Here is a 27910-nt window from a genome sequence, read left to right as displayed (position 1 = left end):
TTGTTACTATGAGTCCCTCAATAAACACAGTATCTTATAGAAAGTTATCACACATAAAAGTGGACAATACTTTTCTGAGTTTATAGTATAATCACAATGTAGCATTACTAAGTTTACTATTACTGTTGCCCAGGTCCTGTGCTAAATGCCTAGCAATAAGTAATTTTCAGTTGCTTCTCACATTCCTGTAATAAGGATTAAATGAGAAATTTGTAGGTAAAACTCTTCACACACAGAGAACTCTGGCACATAGACCAATAAATGATATCCTTAATTAGGTATTATAACTGTCTAATTTCTGACTTCATCAAGTCAACCCTTACTCTACCACAGTCAGCTTTTCAAAAAGACTCACTTACTTAAGTGCATCGATGCTAAGAAATCTTCAACAGATTCTCATTACCTACTACTTAAGTCCCAACTTATTCACCTATTTGAGAGCATGCATGATATAGATCTTCTAACATATCCTGTATACTTATTCTCTATGCACAATGGATTGCTTACAATTTCTAAAACATGTTACACACTTTTCAATACCATAACTTGGAAATATTCTTGCCATTCTCTCAAAAGAATTTTTTCTATCTTTCAAGGCTTGGTAGAAGTGTTACCTTCCCCACAAAGTTGCTTCTCTCCGGTATTCTCCAGTACACTGTTCACACTCCTATTCTGGTACTTTTTTAGTATTACTTGTCTGTAAGATCACTGAAAGCAAGGTTTATTCATTTCCACATCCCTTCTGTGTCTAGTATGGTATTTTATACAAAATTCACATTCAGTAATGTAGAAAAGTTTCACCATTACTAGTCACAGTGATAACTAGTTAAGACTTGAAATTCAAATGCAGTTGTCTCTTGAATTTCCCCTCTAATTCCCTAATGATCCTATAGTAACCCTTTCCAGTCCTAATTCAACACTTCATAAGATACAATCCTTTCAGTACCAAACAAATCATGTGGGACATAATCAGTGACCCAATGCTTACTACACTGACTGACATTAAATTCAATATATGTTAACATAAAGGAGAGAGTTTTTAAAGTACAAGCTAGGATATTAGAATCATCTTTTAAATTCACACTTAGGATATAAAATTCCTCTGTTCAATTCCTCTGAATTGAACTTGAAAAACAAAAGATATGGGGAGTGGCTCAGTCAATTAAGCATCCAACTCTTGGCTTCGGCTAGGTCATGCATGATCTCACAGGCCGTGGGACTGAGCCCTATGCTGGACTCCACACTTGGCAAGGAGTTTGCTTGGGGATTCTCTACTTCTGCTAGACCCCCTCCCACTCTTTCTCAAATAAATCTTTAGAAAAAATAAAAACAAAGATTTGTATGGCTGTCAGTTTAGTAAATAAAAGTCACCTTTTATGAATTAATCTTGTTTCTAAATCTATAAAAGTGGGTAAAAGCAATAAAAGTCCCTAAAAGCTAACTGCCCTCTGCCCTCTAGCTATCCATAAACAGTTTTGATTCCGTTAAAATCTAAGGCAACAGGAAACCTCAGTTTTTGGTTTTGTTATTTTCCAGGACAATTCCAAGTACTATGACTTTCTCACCTGATTTATTTTGAACCAAGTAAAAATACAGCAAATAATAGTTATATACTTACATTTAAAATTCTTCAGGTAAAAAGTACTACATAATACAGTATCTGGTTCCATTAGAAATCTTATGATTTCCAATTACTGAAGAATACATTAACTCTATGTAAAGGCTACTAGTAGTGTAGAACAGTTGAGAGAACTAGGGTCATTTATTTAACTCCCAGTAATACTTGTACTGTATGTGAACCTCTTAAAGGAAGACAGTTTTGTTGTCATTAAGATCTACTTTTCAATGAAGACTGGAGTATTTTTTGTACATATATAGGGCCTAACTCAATAGCATTTCAAATCTATTTTTCTTAAATTGTTTTTGCATTAGTTTGCTACTACTAGCAAACAAGTTAAATTAGAAATATTCAGGCAAAAGGTATGTTAAAGTCAAGAGTAGCTGCATGTTACCTAGATGTTAGGAATGTTACTGTACTTGAAAGCAAGAGGACCACAGATTTTGAAAGTAAAGTTTTGGTTATTATAGATGTCATAGTAAGGCAGTTACGCAGGCTAAGCTTGACTGGTGCCATGGACTTTAGCATACCTGGAAATAGAAAAATTCAAATTGTAGCTGTTCTTGGTTGGCCCATTGCCATTTTTGCAGCTTACAAATTTTTAATTAAGTAACTGCAGTGAGCTCATCTCTACTGGATACTTCTTTTCCAGGGCAGGTCCAGGAACTGGGTCTGGAGCCTTGAAAGCAGAAGAGAAACTAGAGTAAACTAGAGGTAGGCAGAATAAGAAACGTGACCAGATAACATTATGAGATCTAATAGCAGAGAGGTAGTTCCCAGTGTGTCTCACATAAAATATTCTGAGGTAGAAAAAGGATCTCTTAAGTTACAAGCTACCAGAAAATGCTATTTACGTGAGTTAAAGTCATTGTCTTACTTTACCCAATTCTACTCTAGACTCCCAGTTCCAGATACTGAAACAGTGGCTTATGTGTTTGTTATCTGCGGTACTTTTTGGCAACAGAATGTCCAATATGGGACTACAGAGTATATAGAAGAAATACAACAAATCCATTTTCACGGGTAAAAGTGTAAAGTCCTCATTTTCAGGTCATTTTGCTCCTTTTGCTATCTTATTTCCAATCATCTTCTAACTGCTCCCCTAATTTCCTACAATCAATTCTCAGACATTTCTTAAGAAATGAGTCCAAGCAATGAACTGAATTTCAGGTTCCAATTTTTAAAAATACTTGGTAATTCTAAAAGTGGGAGGCAAAGAACAGCTCATAAGATGTGGTTCATAACCACACTGGAAATTCTTTTTTTCCATTACCAAAATAGATTCAAATTTTTGTGTGTGTGTAAATTTGTTAGGTCCATATTAGAAAAAAAAAAAAAAAAAAAAACCCAGTAACTACAAAGGTTACAGAAATGGAGGGGTATTAAAATTGGCAGACTGTTGTATGAGGGCCGGGAAACAATGTCTTTATGCTTGGTGAGCTGAACTGGCACCCATAGGAATTTCTCTAAGAAACAAATGTCAGAGCAGTCAAAATAAATTGAATGCTCTGCTACTGTCAAAATGATGGCAGACTGAGAACTCTAACAGGAAAAAAAATAGTGAAGACGAGGATTCAAAGAACTTAACTCCCTGCATTTCTAGTGACTAGGAACACAACACAGTGAAACAGAATTTAAGTAGTTCTTAAGAAAAATGTAAATGTCCCATCTTGTGTGATGGCATGTTGTTGATGAAAATATTCTGGGAGAGACAGATCTAGGTTCAAATCTGGTTTCAGGATGGCCTTGAACTAAAACTCTGCAGTCGTTTCTACAAAGGAAATGTGTAAGAGCTCAAGTCAAGAGCTGACAATGAATAAAAATGTAACAATTAACTTTCAGAATAAAAACAGAATCAGTGGTAAACAAGGAGACAAGTAATTCTTCTCCCTACAAGTAGAAAATACCTTTGTCCACACACTCCTGTTAAAAAATACCTTGCCCTGGTATATGCCATACATTAAAAACAAAACAAAACAAAAACAATTCCATGCATGATATAACTTGGTCTTTAAGTCAGGAAATGCTGTAAGGGCAAAGAAAAGCCTTACATTTGGGCAATAATTTTCCTCTTACTGATAGAACTGTGGGTTCCATACAAAATTATTATTTACCAAATATGGCTCAAAGATCAGATTACACCTTCCCTAGCATTACCAAGCAATACAGCAAGTATCAAAAGTAACAAGGAATTAAAAAAAAAAAAAAAAAAAGATTTCCTTAAAGTCACTGTATTCACTGCTACAATGTTATTTCAAAATAGTTTTTAAAAGTTAACATGGAAAGTGTCTCATTCAAAACACACTGCAATTTACTTGGAGATGACAGGATTAAATTCAGTCTGTATTCCCTAGAAGGCAAAGAAAAAAAAAAAAGTATTTAAGAATGAGGATTCCCATTCATTAATCCATATCAATGGGCTTTTAGTTTACAGACCATCAAGAAAAATCTTAAACAATTTTTAACTAGCTATAATGAAATCTCATTACTCACAGTAATGTGTAAATAGATTTATCTTTCCATATATACAATGTCATCTACAACTAATAAATCTGCCTCTTCCCTTTCAATAATTATTTTGTTTTTTGGTCTAATTACTTTGGACAGTATTCCAAAGACAATACTATAGAATAGTTAATACTGGCCAGACTTTTCTTGATTAATGACTTTTAAAAAGTTTAATATTTCACTAAATACTAATATTTCTAATAACAAAATGCAGACTTCTGGTCTGAGATATGTAGAATCTTAGATCTATTCATTTATAACTGTTTCATGAAGGATTATTAGAAATAAATGTTGATCTCCCTGTTTTTGGTATCCCTTAAGATATTTATAACCCCCTCTCACCTACTAACATATGAATAAATTTATCATTACACCTTCTAGAGTGAATACTACTTCATTACAGTATTATTCTGTTAACATAACGACAATTTCCATTTGACAGTTTTATTAAACATTTTTTGCACCGACTTTTTTGAGACTGGTGTATAATCTTTTACACTCATATTTTATCATGTTATGTTGGCTTTGTAAAAAGAACTGGGAAGCTTCCCTTCTTCCTCTACACTCTGAAATAGTTATCTAGGGCTTGAAGTTTTAAGAATTCAATGGTAAAATCTACTGGGTCTGGTGCTTTTTACAGGGAATAGTCTCTTACTAGTAAGACCAGCATTTTCATCTATAGCTCCCAATGCTATCTCCTTTGGCCACATCTCCTTGAGGAAACCAACCACCTTTTCGATCTCGCCCTTCAATCTATGAACATATTTAAGTCTTAACCATTTAAAACATACATCGATGTATATACTCATACCACAAAGTATTTCCTTACCAGTTAAGTCTTGTCCAGAAAGTATTCACAAAACTATTTCTTAAAATTGCTACTTTATTCAATGCACTGAGGAAAGAGAATGAGTGTACTTCCTACCCTCTTCCTCCTCAAGTGAGAAACACAAACATACACATACAAAAAACTGCAATAGCAATGTAAGGACTGAACATGCTATGCTAGGCCATCTGTCTTTACCATTCACCTCTTGCCAAATTTCTCTACTTAGTCATTACTATGGCTTCAATTTTAATCTGCCTCTAAGTTTCCTCCTTGATAATCGTTTTATTCGGATCAAATACAATAAATAACCCTTTCAGGATTCTCATCCACCATTTTGCAATAACATAACTCCATAGAATATTTTAAATTTTATTGGGTACTTTCTAATTCATCATATCATTTGATCCTCATGAAAAACCACTGAGCAGGCTAGGTAGTTATTACTCTCCATTTTGCAAGCTTCAGAAAATTAAGTAATCTACTAATTACCAAACTTCAATCAGTGAGAGAGTGAGGGCCAGAAATGTGTTTGTGTCTTTCTAACTACAGGTCCACAGTGCCTTCCTCTATGTTGTATTAACTTGATTGATTGACTACTAACTTGAATGATTACTGATCATTCTTTCCTTGAAAATTGTTCTGGTCAAGAGCGTACACATTCTTCTCGTTATTTCTATGCTTCTTAACATTTGTCAAAAGGATGCAGGTGCAGTAGGACACATCCTCGCTTGTCTTCCTCAGGCATCTCATCTGCACTTACAGCAAAATCAAAGGAGAATCTCCTTTAAGTTGTAGTTCAATCTTTCTCTTCTACTTGATGAAACCTAAACATTCAGAATCGTAGAGACTGATGTTGAAAGGAACCTTATGTATTATCTAGACCAACGTCCTTATTTAATAAAAATATGAAGTTTGAATTATACAAGTCAGTAGCAGAATCTGAATAAAGGCTTAAGACAAAATTTGCCTTTTTAAACTATGAATCATAAAGTAAATGAATACATTTATATACAGTAGATATAAAGTAATTAAACTAATTTTAAGAGTAACTACTGAACTTGATTTCATTTTTGTTAAAGACTTGTCTGTTCCTATTTCTAAGAGATTTTATTTATATGACAGTATTAATGTAGGAGTCCACTTATTGAAGTAGATTTTTAAAGAAATCACAGAATGGCAATTGAGTTAAAACCTACTCCATCAAAAAAAAAAAAAAAAAAACCTACTCAATTCTATATATTCATGAATTATCTATATTCCAGATTTTTAAAGTGAACTGGGAATCAAAATAATACTACCTATGTTAATGCTTCCTGCCTAGTTGCCTTCATGACCCCACTAGGTTTGCTGTAAACATTCAGAACACTGCCTGGCATGTAGAAAGCAAACAGAACATGTCAGCTACCACTGCCGCTGCAACAGTTACTACTTCTGTGTGTGTTCACATCATTATAAATTATTATGGCCGTATCAGATTCAACCACGTGGAAAAGAATCCTATTAGGGTACAAGTATCTCACTCTACTTCCTTCGGTCTATTTCCAGGTTTTGTTTTGGTGAGTAGGACCACAATCCGTAATTATCTAGGAACACCTCTTCAATGACTCTCAACCTTGAAATACTTCCATGTCTCAACCGTGAAATACTTCCATGTCTCAAAGTCAGAATCATGGGTTCTGAAAATTAAGAGTTCATTTTAAAAGAAGTTTTACACTCCATTTGTAAACTTTTAAGCTCATTCTACCAATATGGAATACTTGGAAAAATAAAAGAGAAGTTTAAATTCCTTACCAAAATAGCTTTCCTCCTCAACTTCCCATTTATATCAATAGTAATTTTCTTTTTAGCCTGAAAACTGAAGTAACCTAAACTCTTCTCTTGCCTTTCTTTCCCCCTCTTTCTTTCAAATCTAATCCATTTCATCATCAACATTCCTCAAAACACAACTCTTAAGACTCTCCTCGTTGGATGTCATAGTCACTAGTCTACAAGAACTTCCATAGTTCTGAAATCTAAAAAGTTCATAAGAGATTTTTTTCACGAAGCTTCATGTCAAAACTCATCTGGACAGGGTGCCTGGCATCGGTGGAACATGTGGCTCTTGATTTCAAGGTTGTAAGTTGCAGCCCTACATTGGGTCTAGAGATTACTTAAAATCTATAAAATAAATAAATACATAAATAAATAAAACACTTCATCTGGTAGTGGCAAAAGCTGTTTTGAACTGACTTGAGGCTATTTATAGGCGTTAGTTAACCTGCTTACTGTGACTATTTCTATGTTTCACTGCAGAAATATTAGTGTTTAATTATTGGGTGATGTCTCAGGCCTTGCTGGAGGTGTTACGTAATACACAATATAAATACCATCTTGCCTTTCTAAAATTTAAAAAATTCTGAATTCCAAAACACAGCTGGCCTTGGGTTACAGATAAAGTATTGTGAACCTGTACAGTTATTATTATTTCTATCCTAAATTAGGCATTCTGTCCTTAACTTTGTTACTTTCCCTTAAACCACTCCATGCATTTCAGTCCCCATATTTACCACCAAGCCCTTTCTTTCTTAATACCTCTTAGAATCACCAATTCTATTCTACCCCTACCACCACCACACTACCCAAATCATCCCACATCTAAATGACCAGACCCAAAGCTTAACTCCCCACCACCACCGTCATTCCACTTGACCTATCAAGTATAGTACAGAAGATTAAAAATACTCCTATATAATCACTTTAATACTTCACTCCTCTGCATAAGAACTTAATAAACTGGAACAGACACATGAAAAGAAGATAAGAATAATGAGTGTGAGATTACTGACATGTTTTTGTTACCTTGTAAACTTTATCTATATCTGTGAAATAAATCCTTTTTTAAGCTTAATGAAATTAAAACAAAAAATTTTTTTTTAATTTTCTAAGTTAACTCGTATTCATTCTGTAATTAAACAAATTAAAAAACTTATTAGCCTCCTCCTCTACTTATCATTCCAACTAAAATTCTTTGGTATGGTTTTTAAAGCCTTTTCCCATCTGGTTTTACTAGATCTGGTATCACTGACCTCTTTGGCTACAGATATTCTCTCAGAATAGTTCTAAATGCATTAAATGCAGTACACAGGATTACAAAGAAAGTCACTTTTACTAAAAATCTAATTATCTTTTAAAAATATGGTATTAAATGCATAAATGATTACAAACAAAACCAATTATACTGAAAGTTACCAAGTTTCTTTTAAAATCTGTATTTGCAATGTTAATATATATACTTCTTTATTAACACTCAACAAAATAAAATCTAAAAGTCTAATAATCATAATTTTGAAGTAGTAATCTACATAAATTATATTCAGAAATATCAACAATTATAAAGTAATATGAAAATATCTGTGCTTTACTATTAGTAATAAAGTCACAGGCACTGCTAATTCTACTGTGCTTTACTGCTTAAAATCATAATACAGATCTTCCTTGAGTTACCATGAGGTTACTTCCCAACGCATTGTAAACTGAAAGCATTGTAAGTCAAAAATACATTGAATACACCTAACATACCATCACAGGTTAGCTTAGCCTACCTTGAATGTGCTCAGAACATTTACATGAGGGCAAAATCACCTAACAAAAAGTCTATTTTATAATAAATTGTTGAATATCTCATTTAATTTATTGAATATGCACTGAAAGTGAAAAACAGAATGGCTGTTTGGGTGCAGAATGGTTATAAGTGCATTGGTTGTTTACAGTCATGATTTTGTGGCTAAAGGAGGTGGGGGGGGGTGGGAGAGGGATAGGGGGAAGGCTTGCTGTGGCTTGCTGCCATGGCCCAACATACAAAAGAGTCTGGCACTGCCTATTAGTAGCCAAGGAAAAGATCTAAATTCAACATGTAAAGTATGATCTTTATTGAATGCGTATCTCATTTGCACCATCAGAAAGTCGAAAAATTGTAAGCCAAACCACTGTAAATAGGGGACTGTCAATACAAGGAAATGTTAAATTTCAGTTACAGGTTCCTGTTAGTGAAAACATAAAGATGTGAGGTATTTTTTTTTTTCTCATCTAAACGCAGGATTTCTCTAAATTCTATCCTCTGACCCCTGCAGTTTCATGAAGTCTAGAGTAAAACTCATACTAAGTCCACTTAACTTTTATTTCCAACTAGTCCTCACACCCATAGGAATCCAGTCAGGCTTGTCTGAACATGTTTAATCCAGTTTTCTTTCCTGATTAAGCTACTGCCCTGGCTTAGAACGTCATTTCTCCATCTTGATGCTTATCAAAGTCTTAACTACTCTCCAAAACCAATTCAAGTCTCATCTACTTCTTGAATTCTTTTGTTACTGCTTCAGCCCACGTGGCTCTCTCTATTCCTAGAACTCCCATCTATACCTGTGGATTAATTCTTCATCATCTAATATTTAATTATTCTCATACAGTTCCACTTGTATGTCTCTTCATCTGTATTAAAAGACCCCTGGGGACATGGGTTATATCCTTGTAAATAAGACACTGCTTACATATTATAAAGGCATGCAGATTATATTAAGGAAAGTATTCTCAATAAATCAAGTATTAGAAATCATTTGTTTGACAACTTTTAAGTATACAAGAAAACACATCAAAAAGGCCAAAAATTCCACTAAACAGCTAAAAGACGATATAAATTAAGTTTAATAGTTCACTTCAATCAAAACCTAGATACTCCTATTATATTAAAAACTCAGAAGCTTATTTACTAGGTAGTAAAGAAGTCCCAAGTGATAAATCAGAAAAGGAGTGAAGTAGACATAAGACAATGATTTGTTTCAAAAATATTTGCTAAGCACCTACTACATGCCAGGCACTATTCCACTTTCCACCAATTCAATGGTAAAAAAAACCAAAATATCTCACACAGGAATTTACTGTTAGACTTTGGACTAGAACTTAGGGCTCCTGACTTTCATTCTGAAGCTCTGAAACAAAAAGCTATTTCTATCTTTCACAACAGGTTAAGTGTGGAGCAAGGCGAATGTCCCTATTTCAGAATGTAGTAAATCTCATGTAAAACATTATAAAGAAACATATTTGGAGCTATTTAATGTATACACACACATACATGTATATATATGTGTGTAAAACCTACATAGTGTATATATAATATAAAAATCTCTGTTCACAAAATCTACTAAAAAACATTTTGGGATAAGTTTCAGTTATCTTATATACCATATTTATTACCTAATGAAACCAGATGAATGAGTGTTACTCTACTCATTGATTGTTTTAATCATGAATACTTCACAAAGTTTTTCTTCAAAGATCTCTACTAAGTTGATTCATTTATTTTAAAAAATATACAGACTTATGTACCAATATCCCAGAGGTTGGATGGGTGTCAGGTGAGGTTGTAGTAGTGATGGTGGTAAATACTATTCTAAATAATCTTTTTCTCTAGAGGGAAGGGTTAAAAGAAGAGAATGGCAATGTGGGTAGGAAACAAGGAATTATGTTCCACACATTACAATTTCTACTATTGATTGTAACCAAAAAGAAGCTACTTTTCCTATAGGGAAGTTCTTAGATCAATAGCAATAACATTCAGAGTGAGTGAGGGGGAAGGCTAGCAAGGGCTGGGTGTAGACAGACTGGAACAAGTAAAACTAACAGCCTGACAATGCCAAGCTAGGAACCCAAAGTTATCCTGTCCAAAACTTATCTCACTGCCTCCCAACCAATAATGGACCTCGATGTCAATTATTAATAATAAAGTATGATTCTGAAGCTGGCAATTTCAGGGTTTTCAATTGTTTTCCTTGCTATATACAATCAATAGCCAAGTTCCACTGATTACTCCCACAAATATTTCTTGTGTTCATCCTCTTCTCTATACCCAGAGTGCCCTTGTTCAGGTATCTGATACCTGGACAATCACAGTAACACAACAGTCTCTTATCTGGTGGCTTATTCTACTCTTAGACCTTCCTAAGCTGTTATTTCATAGTGATAACAAATTCTCCAGCTCTTAAAACAGCTAAATCACTCACATTTCTCCCTGAGAGAGGTTAACAGGATTTGTAGAATCATACAGTAATGAGTTTCAGTAGAAGGTGGGGGCAATGACCTAGGGAATTACAGAAACGGTATAAGCAGGAAAAGAGACTTGAAGACCAAGAACTTAACAACAGAAGAATCAGAAGAGTTAGATAAAATTCAGGAAAGAGTGGGGTCAAGAAAGCCAAGTGAAAATAAGCATAACAATAATGATTAGAGCTTTAAGTTCATTATTTTGGTAATAATTTTATAGCTAATTTATAATATAAAATATTTTCTATAAACAGCTAACATTTATAAGCATTTATTATTGCATCAACAATATCAGAGACAGCTTCTTCTATAAACTTTATTAATCTGTTATGGACTAATGTGACATATACATATATATAGATACATACACACACACACACATATATATTCACATACATGTACACACTATGGATCTAGAAATAAAATACCATGGCTGCAAAAATAAATGTTCTCAGGGTACTTAAATCTGCATTGGAACAATAAAGGCTCAGGGTATGTTTGTCTTGTAAAGCTGAAAGGAATAAATTATAAAGTATAATTATTACTGACGAGAAGCTTGGCCTGTAACTCTACCATCTACCTGGAAATGGGGAGGACTAGGTAAAAGATTTTTAAAATGTGCACAGGGAATTTTCTATGAGACATACTACTACGGGCTAAACTCTAAGCCCAGCCTACTATTTGCAATGTGTGCCCACTTAGCACAAGATGTCTGGGCCAAAGTTGAGATGATTTTGTATAAATCCATTACCACAAGGAAAAAAAAGAACAGATAACAAAAAGCAAATATGTACCTCACTAACTTTGGTTTAGTACTGTTGCTATGTGCATTCTGTAGAATAAAATGTTCATTTGAAAGCATCAGCTCAAAATGAGGTACTCGGAAGTGACATATGACCTTAACTCATACTCTGGAATCTCAAAAACTCATTAACTTTCAAAACCAAGCAAGGTTACTAGCTCTAAATTTTAGCTGAGTGTGTGAGTTCACTCATTTATTCACAAATACAGAGAGCTTAAGTGCTAAGGCATTGTACTACTGCTGTAAAAACTTACATTTGGTGGGAGACACTGGAAAGTAAACAGAATATTATAACACAATGTGGTAAATCCTACTATAGAGGAACTAAAAGTGCTAGAGATAGAAAAATTATCAATAAGAAAATATTAATCATTTACAACAGAAAAGACTGTGGCATTTAAAAAATACTTTCTGAAATACGTTTATATGAAGTAAATATACCTGAATGGAATTCAGAAGATCTGTCTTTTTACCAATTATCTAAATTGAGGCTCAGCCTCTCCCTTTACTGATTTATATTTGGGTCTAAATAGACACAGTCTCTTCCTTGCTAGATATTTTGCATCCCTGTTTTTAGTATTTGTTTTTGATCTGTCTCTCTGGCTGTCCTGTTTTTACCCCCAAGAGAAATATTGCCACAGAAAGCCTATAAGGCATTTAAATAATAGTGTCAAAGCTTTTTCACAATACACATGGAAATACTTTCTTTTATAAAGGTTTAGGACCAATTTCTGAAAATAAGTAAGACACATGTGCCTATACTACTATTATAGTCATCTTCTCACCAAATAAGCAGTTAAATACATTATTACAGGAAATATATATCCCCTAATCTCATAATTTCTGGTGCACTTAATGTCAGATACACAGTCTGCTGATAAACAGAACCAATCCAAATTGAAACAAAGTTCTTCATGTGGCAGAAAATACAGCATTTTTGCTAATAAGCCATAAAGAAAAATGCTAGAATAAAATATGGTATATATAAATATAATAAATATATACAAATATAATAAATATAATAAAAAGAAAAATATTATAATACCGTTTTTAATAAATATCACTATAATTTCTCACATATCAACTCAATTGATAACTCCCAAATTTCTATTTCTAATGTAAATCTCTTGCTGGAATTCTAGTTTGTATATCATATCACCTACTTGATATTTATAAGTCTAATAGGCCTTTCAAAGTTAACATACTCAAAAACAAAACTCCTGGTTGCCCAGCCCAGGCAATCATCTACTTGCTACCACACTGTCTTCTTCAACTCAGTAAACAGCTACTCTATAGTTCCAATTGCTTGGGCCAAAAATCTTAGGAGTCATCCTTGACTTCTCTTTTATACCTCAGATACAATTCATCAGCAATTCCTGCCCACACAAGTAGCCATTATCGTCTTTCACTTGGACTACTGCAATAATCTCCAATATGGTTTCCCTGCTTATATCTTTGCCCCACCCGCATAGTTTATTCTACACAGCAGCCTCAGTGAATCTTTAAAAAGTTACCAGCACTTAAGAGTTTAACGAAGAAAAATTTGATTCTATTAATTAATGTAGGACGAGCACTTGATAAAATTCAATACCCAGTCATGATAAAAATTCTTAAACTTGAAAGAGAACTTTCTCAATCTGATAAACAGCATCTGCAAAAAACCTACAGAACATATATTTTTTTAATTTTTTATTTATTTATGATAGTCACAGAGAGAGAGAGAGAGAGAGAGAGAGGGGCAGAGACACAGGCAGAAGGAGAAGCAGGCCCCATGCACCGGGAGCCCGACGTGGGATTCGATCCCGGGTCTCCAGGATCGCGCCCTGGGCCAAAGGCAGGCACCAAACCGCTGCGCCACCCAGGGATCCCAGAACATATTCTTAATAGTGAAAAACTGAATGCATTACCCCTAAGATCAGGCACAATATAAGCCTTTCTGATCTCATCATTCCTATTCCACACAACAGTGGAAGTACTAGCCAGAGCAGTAAGGCAAGAAAAGCAAATAAAAGGCATACAGATTGCAAAGAAGAAATAAAACAGACACATTAGAAAATCCATGGAATCCACAAAAGAACTTCTAAAATTGTTTAGTTTACCAAGGTCTAAGGATAGAAGGTCAACTAACAGAAATTAATCATACTGCTATAAACTAGCAACAACTAGAAACCAAAATTAAAAACACAGTATCATTTATAATTGCTCCAAAAAATGTACATAGGTAGCAGTCTAACAAAACATGTACAAGGTTTGTGTGTTGGCAAAAACACAATGCTGATGAAAGAAATCAAAGACCACCTAGTTGGAAGGAAAGATATACCATGTTCATGGACTGAGACACTCAACAAAATAAAAATGCAAATTTTCTTCAGATTGATCTATAGATTTAATGGAGTTCCTATCAAAATCCCAGGACTTCTGCAAAATTTTATAACTTTTACATGGAAAGGAACTGAAGTAGCTAAGAAAAAATCTGAAAAAAGGAGAATTAAACTGGAGGAATTTCACCATCTGATTTTAATTCTTATTATTTATAGCTACAACTGATAGTTACTAGTGGAGGGACAGACACAAAGATCAGTGGAACAGAGAATCCAGAAATAGACCCTTAGAAGCACTATCATCTGATTTTTGACAAAAAATTCAATGTACAAAAGAAATTCAATGGAAGGAGGATATAATTTTTCAAAAAACAGTGTTGGAACAATCTGGACATCCATAGACAAAAATGAACCTGAATCAAAATTTCACATCTTCAATAAAAATTAAGTCAAAGTGGGTCACAGAGTGCTAAGTGCATCCAAAATGTAAAGTTTTTAGAAAACTTTTAGAAGAAAACAGAAGAAAATTTGGGATTGCAGGTTAAGCAATGAGTTCCCAGACTTAACAAAAGCCATATATACACAATGCAAACATATGTTCTATAAAATGAGGAGAAAAGGCAAACAGATCATGTCTTAAAACCCTTCACTGTTTCTTATCACATCCTCAAAAAAATCTAAGTTCTTTACTACTATCTAAAGACACTACTTGAAATGAATACTTGGATCTCATCTACCATTTTCTCTCAGCTCCAAGTGTGGTGGCTTTCCTGCTCTTGGAATATGGCAAGCATGCCCCCACTTAAAGGCCTCTGTGCTTGCTACTGCCTCTATTTGGAAGTTCTTTCCCTTGTCATTTCATCAGGTATCTACTCAAATGTCTAATCAGAGAAGACTTCCCTGTCTCTCCCCAATAAAGTGGTATCTCACTGCTCTTTTCTATTAGGAACCTTGAAACCAACAAAAAGAACTCAAATTCCTCACCTGCTGTTGCTTTGGTATGTTCTTACATTTGTAAATGGCAGGCACTACACCATGCACTCAGGTACTCAAGCCAGGGCATGTGTGATCATTACCTTGTTTTATTTCACACTCCGTATTCTCTTCTCAAATTCATTACCTACTCTTTTCTTTAATCATTGCCTTAATTCACTAATCCAGTTCCTTATCCAAATATATGGTTATAAGGCCTGTCCCTCCCTTCTAAGCCTGGCTCTTTTCTAAATATTCTGTAAACTGCATCCAGAAATATCTTTTTAGAATGTTAATTTAAGCACCAGCCTTCCATCATTTGTAGATTGAAGGCAAATCTACCTTACAGAACACACAGGTGTTTTCATTTTGTCTTCTAATTTTCCACCTCATTTCTTACTAACTCATTAGTGCTCATGCATGGTGAAACTACTTAGTTGCTGAAGGTGTGTGCACTTCCCTCCCTCCATCCTTCACACATGTTGTTTTCTCTGGCAGAAAGAGCCTCTCTTCTCCCAGCTTGTACTCCTAATCTGACATACCCTCAGATTAAATATCACCTTTCACATGAAGATTTCCCTCTGTATCCCTTTATCCCTCACTGAGTCAGACACTCCCTCCTATAGATTCCTTAAGGGTTTTACGTTTAACACTATTGCTGCATTTGTTACAGAATAGCATACTAGTTTGTATACACGTCTGTTGAAGGCAAGAACTGTATCTTATTAATCTTTCCATTTCACCTAGCAAAGTACCTAACACATGGCAGAAACTCAAAACTAACTCAAAACTACTGGATAAATGAATTAGGTTGACTAATAAATAATGCAGTGATGAGATACTGTGGAAGAATGAGTCCTTGGGTTAGCCAGTGTTTTCCACAAGTATATCATAGAAGGCATCTGAAACAAACTCTGTGGAGTTTCTTTCTATTCTTTTGATTGCCTGACTATAAAAGTTGAGGTACTAATCCTATAGCTTGGTTTGGCTAAGATCATCCATTCAATTTTCCCATGAACCAACTACCTTCCCCAAAAGAGTACTTCTTGTTCTGCTTGCAGACATACAGGAATGGCTTTGAACACTGATCCTATAATTTCATGCCATTGGTCATGAGGGGAAAATCTCCTGAAGAGAATGAGGGTGTCTTACTTGGGCCAACCAATCACTTCACCTACAAAAACCCTGAAAAACAAAACAACCTCAAAAATGAAAGAAAGACAAGTCAGCAAGCTCAACCCTTCATGTCAATACATTTTCCTATGTAAAAAAGCAGAATCCTCCATGTGGAAATGGAAGCTTATTTTTCCATTTCCTTAGAAAATCATCATAAAGTGGCAAACAGTACCTTAGTCAAGTACCATTCAGATAAATGCTAGTTCCAAGGAAAAGAGCAAGTTACTCTCAATGCAAATACACAGTACTCGTATTTCCACCAACTTTTGTTTGACAATGGTATCTTAGATTATCTCCTTGGGTACCTTTTCTCTTCAATTCTACCAACTACTTAACTGTGATGCCTACATACATCTGCTTCAGTTCCAAAGAGTAAAACATCCATGTTTATCAGGTCACTAATTGCCTTTTAAAAGTTAGCCAAGTAGCTGTACAATATGCTCAATGGATTAAAATGGAACATGCACTGTGCTCTGAATTCCCTTCAAAAAGCAAGTGTTTTTTTTGGCCTAACTGCTATCTTCTCTATAACTATTTTCTAGGGATGACTTAGCACCAATAAAAACCTATGATCAGGAAATGCTAGCATAAAAGACAGGACAGGACAGCCCACGTATCTATCTTTATACCACAAATGTGAATGTAATGAATGTTTAAAGGGAAGATTCTTCAATTTAAATTCTTATGCAACTGATTACTGATTTGCTACATAGAAGATTAGCTCTCTTGCAAAGGGCAAAAAAGCAAAATTAATCTGCTGACCTAATTACTGGCATCAAGTGACCCATCTGAAAAGTTCTAAAAACATGTTAAGTTTTCCAAATAATGGTATTTGAGGAAAACAAAAATGGAACTTGTGTGTATATAAATAATCCTATACACTACATTCGGACTTGCTGAAAGAAAAATTATTTAGGTATAGAAACAATACTGAAAAAAATATATACTTCACAATCCTTTCTGCAATAATGTTACTAATGATTAATGGCTAGATTTCCATTCTTTGTATTTCTGGCTTTATTTTACAGACTGCACAAAAACTGCACGTGCGTAAGACGAAAGTGTATCTACTACCTCTAGGATTAGAGATTTCATATACATACTACAAAACGTTCTAAACATACTTGTTAAAGTGCAGGCATTTATTTATTTATGCATTCATTCATTCATTCATTCTGTTTAAACAGTAACTACAATTATATTTTAGTAATAAGTTATTTGTATTACTTAGAATACCAAGGATACTTCTGAAGTTTACTTACTGGGCAATCAATAAACAGATGGTATTTATTAATATGGTTAAGATATTATTTATGCAGATAGCACTTAATACTAATTGGCAGAGCAAAATACAACAATCACATTAGTTCACTCAATAGATTAAAATAAAAAAACTTTTAGGAAAAAAAATCAAAACAAAAATTCACAGTTAATCCAGTAATAAACATCAAGAAACTTAGCACTATATCCCTACAGACACAGAAGAGTATTATTGAAGTAACTAAAAAAAATTAACTAGGAATTTAAAACAGAAAAGATAGGGATCCCTGGGTGGCGCAGCGGTTTGGCGCCTGCCTTTGGCCCAGGGCGCGATCCTGGAGACCCAGGATCGAATCCCACATCAGGCTCCCGGTGCATGGAGCCTGCTTCTCCCTCTGCCTATGTCTCTGTCTCTCTCTCTCTCTCTGTGACTATCATAAATAAATAAAAATTAAAAAAAAAAAAAAAAAAACAGAAAAGATACAAAGATCATTTTATATAAATTAGCACAAGTTTAATGGTATTATATCTAACCTCATATTTAAGGTGTTTTCAAATATGATCCATGCCAATTTTCTAATGCTTTTCATTAGAAAGAACTTAATAATGAGTGTGGACTACTTTCAAATTGAAAATGTAAGGTTCTTCACAGGAAAGGGTAAGGAAAATACAAAGAAGTTAGACATTTATTTTGTGATTAAAAAATAACGGTGATGTTCTGTTTATTTCATCCTTGTTCTAAAGAGTAACAATAAATTAAACAGTAGGTAAATTACTTCCTTTTCACTCTATTTGTTGAGGAAAAATAAAGTGAATAAGTACTCTGAAAGAAAAAATCTAACAAAGCAAAATTCTGAATGCAAAACTACTTCTAACGATTCAAGCTATATGTCTAATGTGACTACAAGAATTTGCCTTGTTCTATTTGAAAGATTAATACTTTAAAAAATTAAACTTAACTAAATAGAAGGTATTCAATATGAAGTTGACATGAGAAAGTTAGAGAAGAAAAGCTGCCTTGAAAAGTACAGGATTACATAGAATATATTTTGCATTTTGACCGTTTATTTATGCTTACACCAGGTTCCATGTTGGTACAGTACTAAGTAACAAAAAATACAGATAATGTAGTTAAAACTACCATTCAAGATAGCTATTAGATACATATTTGTCTAAAGTAAGTGCTAGGCTCAAAGAGTTTGAGCCATTCATACAAGGGCACATACTTACAGATATATGTTTATACATACAACCCAGAGGTTGACTAGGGGCTCATCTGACTTTATTTATTTATTTTTTTTAATTTTTATTTATTTATGATAGTCACAGAGAGAAAGAGAGGCAGAGACACAGGCAGAGGGAGAAGCAGGCTTCATGCACCGGGAGCCCGATGTGGGATTCGATCCCGGGTCTCCAGGATCGTGCCCTGGGCCAAAGGCAGGCGCCAAACCGCTGCGCCACCCAGGGATCCCCTCATCTGACTTTAAAGCGCAGGTCTTTTATTAGACCTCACTGAACCTCACCATGGTAAAATTAAGATATTTAGTTACAGAAGAGTATATTATTGAAGTAACTAAAATTACTTTGTCTGACAAGGTGACAAGTTAAGAGAGACCAACTCAAAATCAAAGTAATACTTTCTTCAGTTGCTGACAATTAAAACTAGGTAAACTCCCCTCAACTCCTCTCTCTCTAGTTCATAACAGAATTACTGTTTTTGTTGATTTGTCTGACTAAGCAAAACTTGCCTGGTGTGAGAACCATGTTCTGCAAGGTCAAGTTACCAATTTCAAGTTTTCTTTTGTATTGGCAGGTATTTTCTCTCATTGATAGGGAATGGAAAATCATCCCAGTGAATCGCCATTGGCTCTATATTGATCAAACAGGCAGTATCTTTGGCCTGCCCAGCTGGCAAAATGACAAGAAGCAAATCTGTGATGTGCTCAGTTTTGCTGACACCAAAAAGGGCCAAAATTTTTTTCCCCTTAATATAAATGTTGAGAAAAACTTTAAGCTAAAAAAGTAACTATTATTTAATAATTCAGATTAGAAGTACCAGGGGATAGGTAGAATTTGGTAATCAAAAGGACTCTTCCACACATTTTTTGGGGGAAAGGGCAATAATTTGCTGTCATTCTCCCAGAACCTATCTTCTGCACCAGCCAAAAAAGCAAGTTAAATAGTCAGAATTACCCTCTAGAAATGTTCAAGACTACTGACGGTAGCACTAATCTCTGTAATGTATCTAGGAATGTGGCATTGCTTTGACTTACTGTTTTGGCAAGACTGAGTGGGGGGGGAGTGCATCACAGACTTTGATGGATTAATTCTTTTGAATAATTTATTAGTAACAACCAGTATTCACATATTTCCACCAAAATCTTTGTTAAATTCTACATTACTCTTATTTCTCTCTCTGTAGAACGTTCCCAACCTCTATTATTTGGCTTCTGTGACTTATAGTAGGTCAGACGGTTTTTGTTTTTTTAAGGGAAACAAGAATGCCATTTTCTTTAAGAACACAGTCAAAATACTACAGATTCTTACAATGCCCTCATCTATGTTCTACATGTTTGTGGATAAATTGAGACTTGCTTTCTGAAACCACTCAAACTGACACTGTGTAGGAGTATCCCTTTTTAGTGGTAGGTTACAGTTCAAAACAAGCAAACAAAACCCCACAAGAATATAGAAATACTCAATTGTATATATTTCTATCTCATTTCTAAAACAGTATTGTAACATACCATATTTGAATAAAGCAATTTGCTCCTATATACCTTTGAAGAACATTTTTTTAAAGCCAAGAAATACTTTGTATAAATGACTAAATGCCTCAGAACTTGAGGAAATCTTAGGTTTTAAGAAAGCTAAAATTACTATTCATTAGGCAGAGGATAACTTGCCACAAAACAGGAAAAAGTTGATATTAAGACGTAAACATATGAAAAATGATTACTGTTAAAGTAGGGTGGAGTGGGATGTTTCTTCTGTGAAAACACCAATATTCCCCACATCATAAGAATGTAAAAACGTGACTGTGCCATTTAATTTAAAGCCAGTATAAATCTACAGTTTCACTGAAAGTGCCTTAAAGAGAAAGATAAACTTGTCTTTTAATTTTATGAATTTATAATTATGCATAAATTATTTTTTCTATTCTTCTTATAAACACTGCTATTTACTTTTTCACTTGACTGTCAACAACTTCATAGGAATAGGCTAGTAAGTGCCAATCTAGCTGCAAAGAATTGATTTCTTCCTTTCAGTTTCTATATTTTTCCAAATTGTTGGCTAGATTTAAAAAAATAGCATTTGGAAGACTTTGCCTAACATCTTAGTCTATACTTAAACTAGAGATTCAAAGACTTAAGTCCAGTAGTCACTTTTCAAACTCAGAAGTGGCTTACCACCAAAATGAGTTGTGATACACAGGAAAACTACGAACCATTCAACATTTAACACACAGTATTTCTTGAGCTCTTAAGCAGAGGCCAGCCACTGATGATATGGTGAAGTCAAGACTGAAATGAAAATAAGCTCAGTCTGTCCCTGAGAAGCTCAGTTAGTGACCTTCCAGAATAAAAAAGAAAACGGAAAAAAAAAAAAACAAAACAAAACCCAAAACCCTGCAATTTGATTGGCTATTCCACTTTTCCCTCAAAAAACAAACAAACAAACAAAAAACACCAAATCTGCACTCTTATCTTTATAAAAGTTTTCCTTAATACTTTGTGAATTCTTTGGATTACCTCTTCACACAATAAAGGAGTCATAAATCATGAAAAAGGTGAACATTTACCAAATACTTAAAATATGCCAGGCTGTACTGTTTCATTAGGTATTTGTGTAAGTTGAAATCTTCCACAGTATTTGTATTTGTCAAAATGCTCAGATCCAGCTCATCAACCTAAGTGATAAGGACTGTCACAATGTTCTGTCACCAGAAAAACACTGTAGGTTTACACCCAATATCACACTGACTAGACAACTGTACCAATTTCCCAGATAGTACTATAAGTTACAGATGCATTTTAATTAACCTTATGCTATCAGACAAGAAAGATTTGGTTCAAATGAAATATATACTAAACAATGCCCCACAGTGTTATGAAAGCTTCTTGGAAGGGTCACTGATTTCAACTGTTTGACAGAACTTTCCAATAAACAGTAAACAAAAATGTTACAACTTACTCAACTCCTTCTACATATCAGATAATTGACACATACTGTGTAAACAAAAATGTTACAATTTACTGAACTCCTTCTACATATCAGATAATTGACACAAAATGTGTAATTTATAATTGTAATCCTCTCCAAATCACAGAGCTAGTCAGTGGCAAAATCAGAATAGCAGTCTCCAGATTTTCTACTGAGCAGTTTTCTCAAGTACTAACAAAAGGAAACTGCCATCAATGGAAACTGTAACTCGAAAGTACAAACGTAATTGTGTTCGCAAGTTATAAAGTATATTCAAGAAAAAATTTATGTATAATGTAACTTGTTTTTGAAATCAAGGATAATATTGATAATACAGTTCTGAAAACAGCAAGTAAACAATGTCTATTCTCCAACCAACTTTCCTATTTTTCTCCACAGTACTTTTTCATCCCAGACATACATTTTACTCATTTGTCTTTCACTACTAAAATGTAAACTATATAAGGACAGAAATTTTGTCTGTCAGTCACTGCTGCCATCTCCAACACCTCAAAGGTCCCTGGCACATAGTAAGTGCTCAATAAATATTTGTGAGGTGAATGAAAGCTTGGCATCCAGTAGGCATTTAGTAAATATCAGGGTTTTTTTTTTTTTCCTTTACTATGAAAGAAACACTAAAAAGATATTGTTATTAAAAGTAAAAAAAAATTTCTTTGTTCCCTTGATAATCAAATTTTGAATTGGAACAGATGATAAGAAATGTAATAAATTTATTAAAGTTTTACCTAAAAATGTTAAGCAAATCAAAAAGACATTCAGCAATTTATCAAACATCAAGAGATAGGGGATATATATATAAATTATATTTTGAACAAATACACTTTTAAGTGCCTAAACTTTAATTGATTTTCATAGGTATGTTTTATTGATATTAGTATCGATGATTTTAGTTTGTGGCAATTCTGACTTGGATCTCCTGAAGTAACAACTTACCAGCTGACACTTTTTTACTGTGCTTTGAACAGTATGAATGTGCTCATTCCTTTTCTGAGGATTAAGAAATTAGAAACTAAGCATATTTGGTAAAATGAGTCAATAAAAAATCAGAGTGAAAGTCTAAATGAAATGCTTCACTTTAATGCCAGAAGGCCAGTGGTATTACTTGGTACTAAACATTGTGTTTTGAGGGATGGAAATATTTAGAAAACAAAGAAAAAGAAAGCCATTCTTAACCTATGACTCTTATCAAGATCACAGGTTGGTGGAAGTACAATAGTAGCTACCTATCCCTTGAAGTACTTCCTTGGGTTTTTTAGCTTTCTGATTAAGCTAGTGTCCTTGATTTTATAGGACCAGAATCATAAGAAATGAAATGTTAAACTACTCTAAGTGTTTTCTCAATAGGAGCCAGGGGTAAATAATATGAACGTATATACATTTAAATTTCACTTAATTTCAATGTCTCCCAAATCCTTACCATTTTGATACAGAGGGTTTAAAATAAGATGACATACATATGGTCAGAGTCTATCAAAAAATTCAGAGCAAATCTCCTTGGTACAGTTCAACATGATCATTTTCCTAGCCACCACTATACACATCTACGTTATTTCCAGCTACTTAAAATTGTTCATCTAATAATCCCTTACCTTCTTCTCCTTATTACTATTTTGCCCCAATCTCCAATTTGCCTCTGTAATTACCTTGTAACTCTTCTATTACAGACAGTCCCAATCTCAGATGGATCAAATAAAGATGACATAAGTAAAACAAAGGAAAGTGCTACTACTATTCTCCTCTGGGTCATGGGAGCCTGGCCAGGTAGAGACATAATAGAATTGAAGCCTTTCTGAATTACAGTTTAACTTATGAATTTTACATATTGGAAAGATTATCAGACACTTTTTCCCAAAAGATCTATAAAAGACCAAAATTCTCTCAAAGTATGTTGATGATTGTTAAAAATAAATAAACTTTTAGTCTTAATTGGTTTATGTATCTTAAAAAATGTTTAGAAAATTCAGACATCCCTCAAGGAATTTTTAGCATAAACTGTAGTTTCATGTGAATGGTCTGTATTACACCTATTTTTCAAAATGCAGTATGTTCAGAGACATAATGTGTACATTTCATCCTGAATGGTATTTTGAAAAAAGAATTTTCCTTACAGAGAAAATGACAGAATAAGTTTTTATTTGTCAAGAAACAGACTAATCATGTTAAGATAGTTATCCATGTTACTAATACTAATGAGGAAATACTCATTAACATAATTGGGGATCTGGGTGGTGTCTACTTAATCTGCAGAGTTTAAGAACCTCATCGATGTAATAATTGTATGCAAATCTTAAAACAATGCGTAGTTGAAGGCAAGTATTCCTTTCTACTAAAAAGAGGACCAAATATAGATGTTACTTCAATCAAACAGGATTGCTTTAGGTCAAAATATATTTTTCAGGAAACCAGTTATCAGATGAGACTCCTATCATTTACTCACTTCTTAATGAGTTACAAAAACACAGGCTCTACTATTGGACAGTTCATTAAAGAGGGGTGAATGGTGGCAGTTCACCAGTATCCTTTGAGAATACCTTCTAACTCAGAAAGTTATTCCATGCACCCAAGAGAAAAAAATGAAATAATGGAGTATATTCAGTGAGTGACTTACTCATTTAATTAACGCATTCAACTTTCAGTTGATCCTTTAAATATTTAAATCATAAGACCCTATATTAGAAACTGATTAGTTTAAAAGGAAAAAAAGAAAAAAAAAACCCAACAGAAGTTCTGAATCACTGGAATTTTTGCTCTATTTCCTGTTAACACACTGAGAGTACCATCATTCAATATATTTGTTCCATACACATTTTTAAATGTTTCAGGATCCCTTTTAAACCAACTTGGCCCTACTTTAATTTGTAGCTCATTTAACTGACAATTCCTTCCATTCTTTCTAATTTAAGTGCTCAGCCAAAACATACAATAAGATGAAAAGCATGTCTTCCTTTATTAGAAAATGCAATGGTTTCAAAACTAAAGTTTCAAACTGCAGGGTTTATTAAAACCAATCACAATTTCACTGTCACACACACAGACACAAGGTGCCAGTACTCTGCTACTGTACGAAGAAAAGTGTGGCAACCAGTTAAGAGTGTAAAAACTGAAAGCAAAAATTCTGTTCCATGCCCACCAAAAACTCCCAGCCAAATCTGATATTGCATAATGAGCAACATTTTCTTGAGTGAGCTAAAGCACAGACCAGTTCCTTTTATAAAAAGTGAATCAACCTGCCCCTAAAATCTGACACTTTGCAAACTTACCTAAAACAGACAAAATGGATGCAAAATTATACCGCCTCACTGTTGCCTCCAAAACGACCTTAGCGTTCAAGAACTTTCCAGTGAATAAAAGGCCCTGGAAAACAGCCTCGCAGTGGGGACCTGAATTTCATGAACTACTGAGAACCCCCCCCCCCCCCCCATGAAGCTGCCGCTCTCCTGGAAACTCCTCTTATCAGAAGCATTTGAAGAATTTCTCCACAACAATTAAGCGGACTCGAAGAATGGAAACCTAACATCTCAAATATACTATATATGGAATGAAACGTGGCCAAACACATAAATACAAACTCGCACGGTCTCGGAAACTTTGGTATACAGCTCTGCCCCAGCAATCCGACAGCATCAGCAGCAGAAAGATACACCTGTCACCTGTTCGGCAACACCCGCACCCTTTCTCAGCCTCCCTGCTGCAACCACAATCTCGGGGCTGGAGGTCGAGCGGGCACAACACGGGGATGACCCAGTGAAACCACGGGGCCACACAGTCACAGCGGGGCTTGCTCCCCCAGTTCCCGAAGGCTGCAGAAAACCAGCGCTGCAAAGAGAACCGAGCTCAGCTCTCCCCGGATCCCCGCACAACTCGTTCAGTCTCTTCCCCAACACCCTCGCTAAGTCATCTTTATCCGAACCAAGGCTCCCCAAAAAGGAGTTTTGCTTCCCCCACCCCCATCTCACACACGCCGGAGGGGCGGGCCGGGGGCGCCGGTGCAGGCAGGGGCCCTCCCCACCCCCCGGCACCCTCCCCTACCCGGGGCTCTCCCCGGCTCCCGACTCCAATGAATGCCCCCTCCCCCTCCCCCTCCCCACTAACTCCCCGGAGCCCAGGCCCGGCCCGAGGCTCCCCACCCCCACCCGGTCGGGAGGACTTGGGGGGCCTCCCACTCCGCCTCGCCACTGGGGGAGGAAGGAGGCGGAGGGAGGAAGGCTGAGAGCAAGACGCGGGCGCCCCGCTAGGGCCCTGCGAGTCGGCAGAGCCCCTTCCAGACGAAGGGGGGTGCGGGGAGCTGGGGGGAGAGCCGGGACCGGGGACCCCGCCGAGGCCCGGCAGAGCTGTCCGTTTACCCTTCGCCGCCGCCGCTTCCCCCTCCTCCTCCTCGGCCGCCGCCGCCGCCGCCTCTCCCACTAGGGCAGCCGTCTCCACCGTCGCCGCCGCCGCCGCCTCCGCCACCACGGCCGCCGCCAGCGCCGCCGCCGCCGCCGATTCCACCCGGCAGGGGGGACACCTCAGCCCTCCCTCCCTCCCCGCTCAGCCCCTCCGATCGGCCGCCGCCGCCAACTCCCTCCGGCCGCCGCCGCCGCCGCCGCCGCTCGTGGCTGAGGGGGAGGGGAGGAGAGGGGGTCGGGCTGGGTCGCCCCGCCGGCGGCCGCTGCAGATCAAAACCGCGGGCTGGGTGGCGTCGCCGCTCCCCGCTCCCCGCTCCTCGACTCCGGCTCGCTCGGCCTCCCTACCTCCCTCTGCCCCCACCCCCCTCGCGCTCGCCTGCCCTCCCCCCACCCCCCCAGCTCTCGCTCGCTCTCGCCGCGGCTCCGCCAGCCCAGTGCAAATCAAAATACTGCCACACAATATGGCGGCGCGGCGCCGGCAAACACCGCGAGATCTGCGGCCGCTGCTGAGGCGGCGGCTGTGACGAGGCCTCCCCCAGCCGGCCGGCGGCGGCGGCGGCGGCGCGGGGATGCTCTTTCCCCGCCCTGCACCCCTCCCCCGACGCTCGCAGACTCCACGCCCGCCTCGCGAAGGCCGGAGCGGGAGGCTGCTCGGCGACGCGGCCGGGCGCGGGCCGCCGCCGGGGCAGTGCGAGAGGGGCCGCGGTCGCAGGGAGGCGGGGAGAGCCCGCGAGCCTACATGTTTAAATGCCGACCTCCCGTACTTTGCAGAGCGGCGCGTGTGCGTGTGCGTGTGCGTGTGCGTGTTCGTGCGTCCGCGCGTGCGGAGAAAGTGCAAGTCCTCCGCCCCGCCGCGGCCGAGAGGCGAGAACTGCCGCTCCGCCTGCGCGGCCCGTCCGGAAGCGGGCAGCGGGACCGGCCCGGGGTCGGCGGCGCCCGCGCGGGGGCGGGGGGGGGGGGGGGAAGCCGGGGGCAGCAGGTGGGCCCGCGGCGGAGGCGGCGGAGGCGGCGGAGGGCCCGCGACACACCCCCTCGGAGGCCGCCGGCTGACGGCGTGACCCGGCCGCGGCCCGCAGCGCCCGCAGCGCGTGCGGCGGGAGCCCCGGCAGCCCCGGCAGCCCCGGCAGCCCCGGCGCTCCCACCTTGCAGACCTGAGAAGCCTCGGACTCCTGAGGTTGGGGTTAGAACGCTCGGAAGAAAACTCTAGATGCTGCAAGGGTTTTGTCGTTTCGATTTTATTTTAATTGCACGTTCCTAGAAAGTCCTAGAAGCAGAGCCAAAGACACTTCAACTTGGGGGGAGAAGGGGAGACTTGTTTCTATCTTCTTAAAGAAATATTTGTTTAATTTTCCCTAGGAGAAAAAAAAAAAAAGACAACGTGTTTAACACTCAGACATTTCTCACAATGTAAAATATTTATTTAAAGATTCTAGTGCTTTCATGGTGTCCAAAACACTACGGCATTTTTCTGTCCCTGTCCAAGATGTCCATATCCCTGCCAGTTTCTTCCTTGAAACGATTCTTACTTATTCCCCAGAAAAATCCTGAAGGACCATTTTATTTTTGTTTCCAGAATGAGCGCTATAGCTATAATGACTTTTTTTTTTTTAAATATCTTTTAAGAAGTACAGGTTTCTATACAGTTAAAGAGCTTTTCTCAGTTCCTTTTTCCTCATTCATCATTTAAAAATACCTGTAATCTTCGAATAAAGGACCATTTCAAAAAACCTTCATTGTAAGAGC

General features: G+C 37.0%; 1 protein-coding gene across 9 annotated transcripts in view; it reads right to left on the bottom strand.

The window, feature by feature from the left end:
* TAB2 (TGF-beta activated kinase 1 (MAP3K7) binding protein 2) overlaps positions 1-26260 on the bottom strand; it is a 91134-nt gene extending 64874 nt beyond the window's left edge. For 4 of the 9 annotated variants that reach the window (XM_072827703.1, XM_072827696.1, XM_072827679.1 and 1 more), the window contains exons 1-2: positions 26126-26260; positions 2149-2297 (exon numbers count right to left, since the gene is read on the bottom strand). The gene's annotated coding sequence lies outside the window, so the exon portion shown is untranslated. Of the gene's footprint in view, positions 1-2148; positions 2298-25042; positions 25162-26125 lie in introns of those variants that run through there. The other 5 variants (XM_072827730.1, XM_072827745.1, XM_072827686.1 and 2 more) reach the window with 4 other exon arrangements.
* Positions 26261-27910: the final 1650 nt, after the last annotated feature.

This window comes from Canis lupus, chromosome 1 (assembly GCF_048164855.1).
Source record: "Canis lupus baileyi chromosome 1, mCanLup2.hap1, whole genome shotgun sequence".
Classification (NCBI taxonomy): Eukaryota; Metazoa; Chordata; class Mammalia; order Carnivora; family Canidae; genus Canis; species Canis lupus.
Note: the sequence above shows the minus strand (reverse complement) of the source record. Positions and strands in the feature narration are given on the sequence as shown.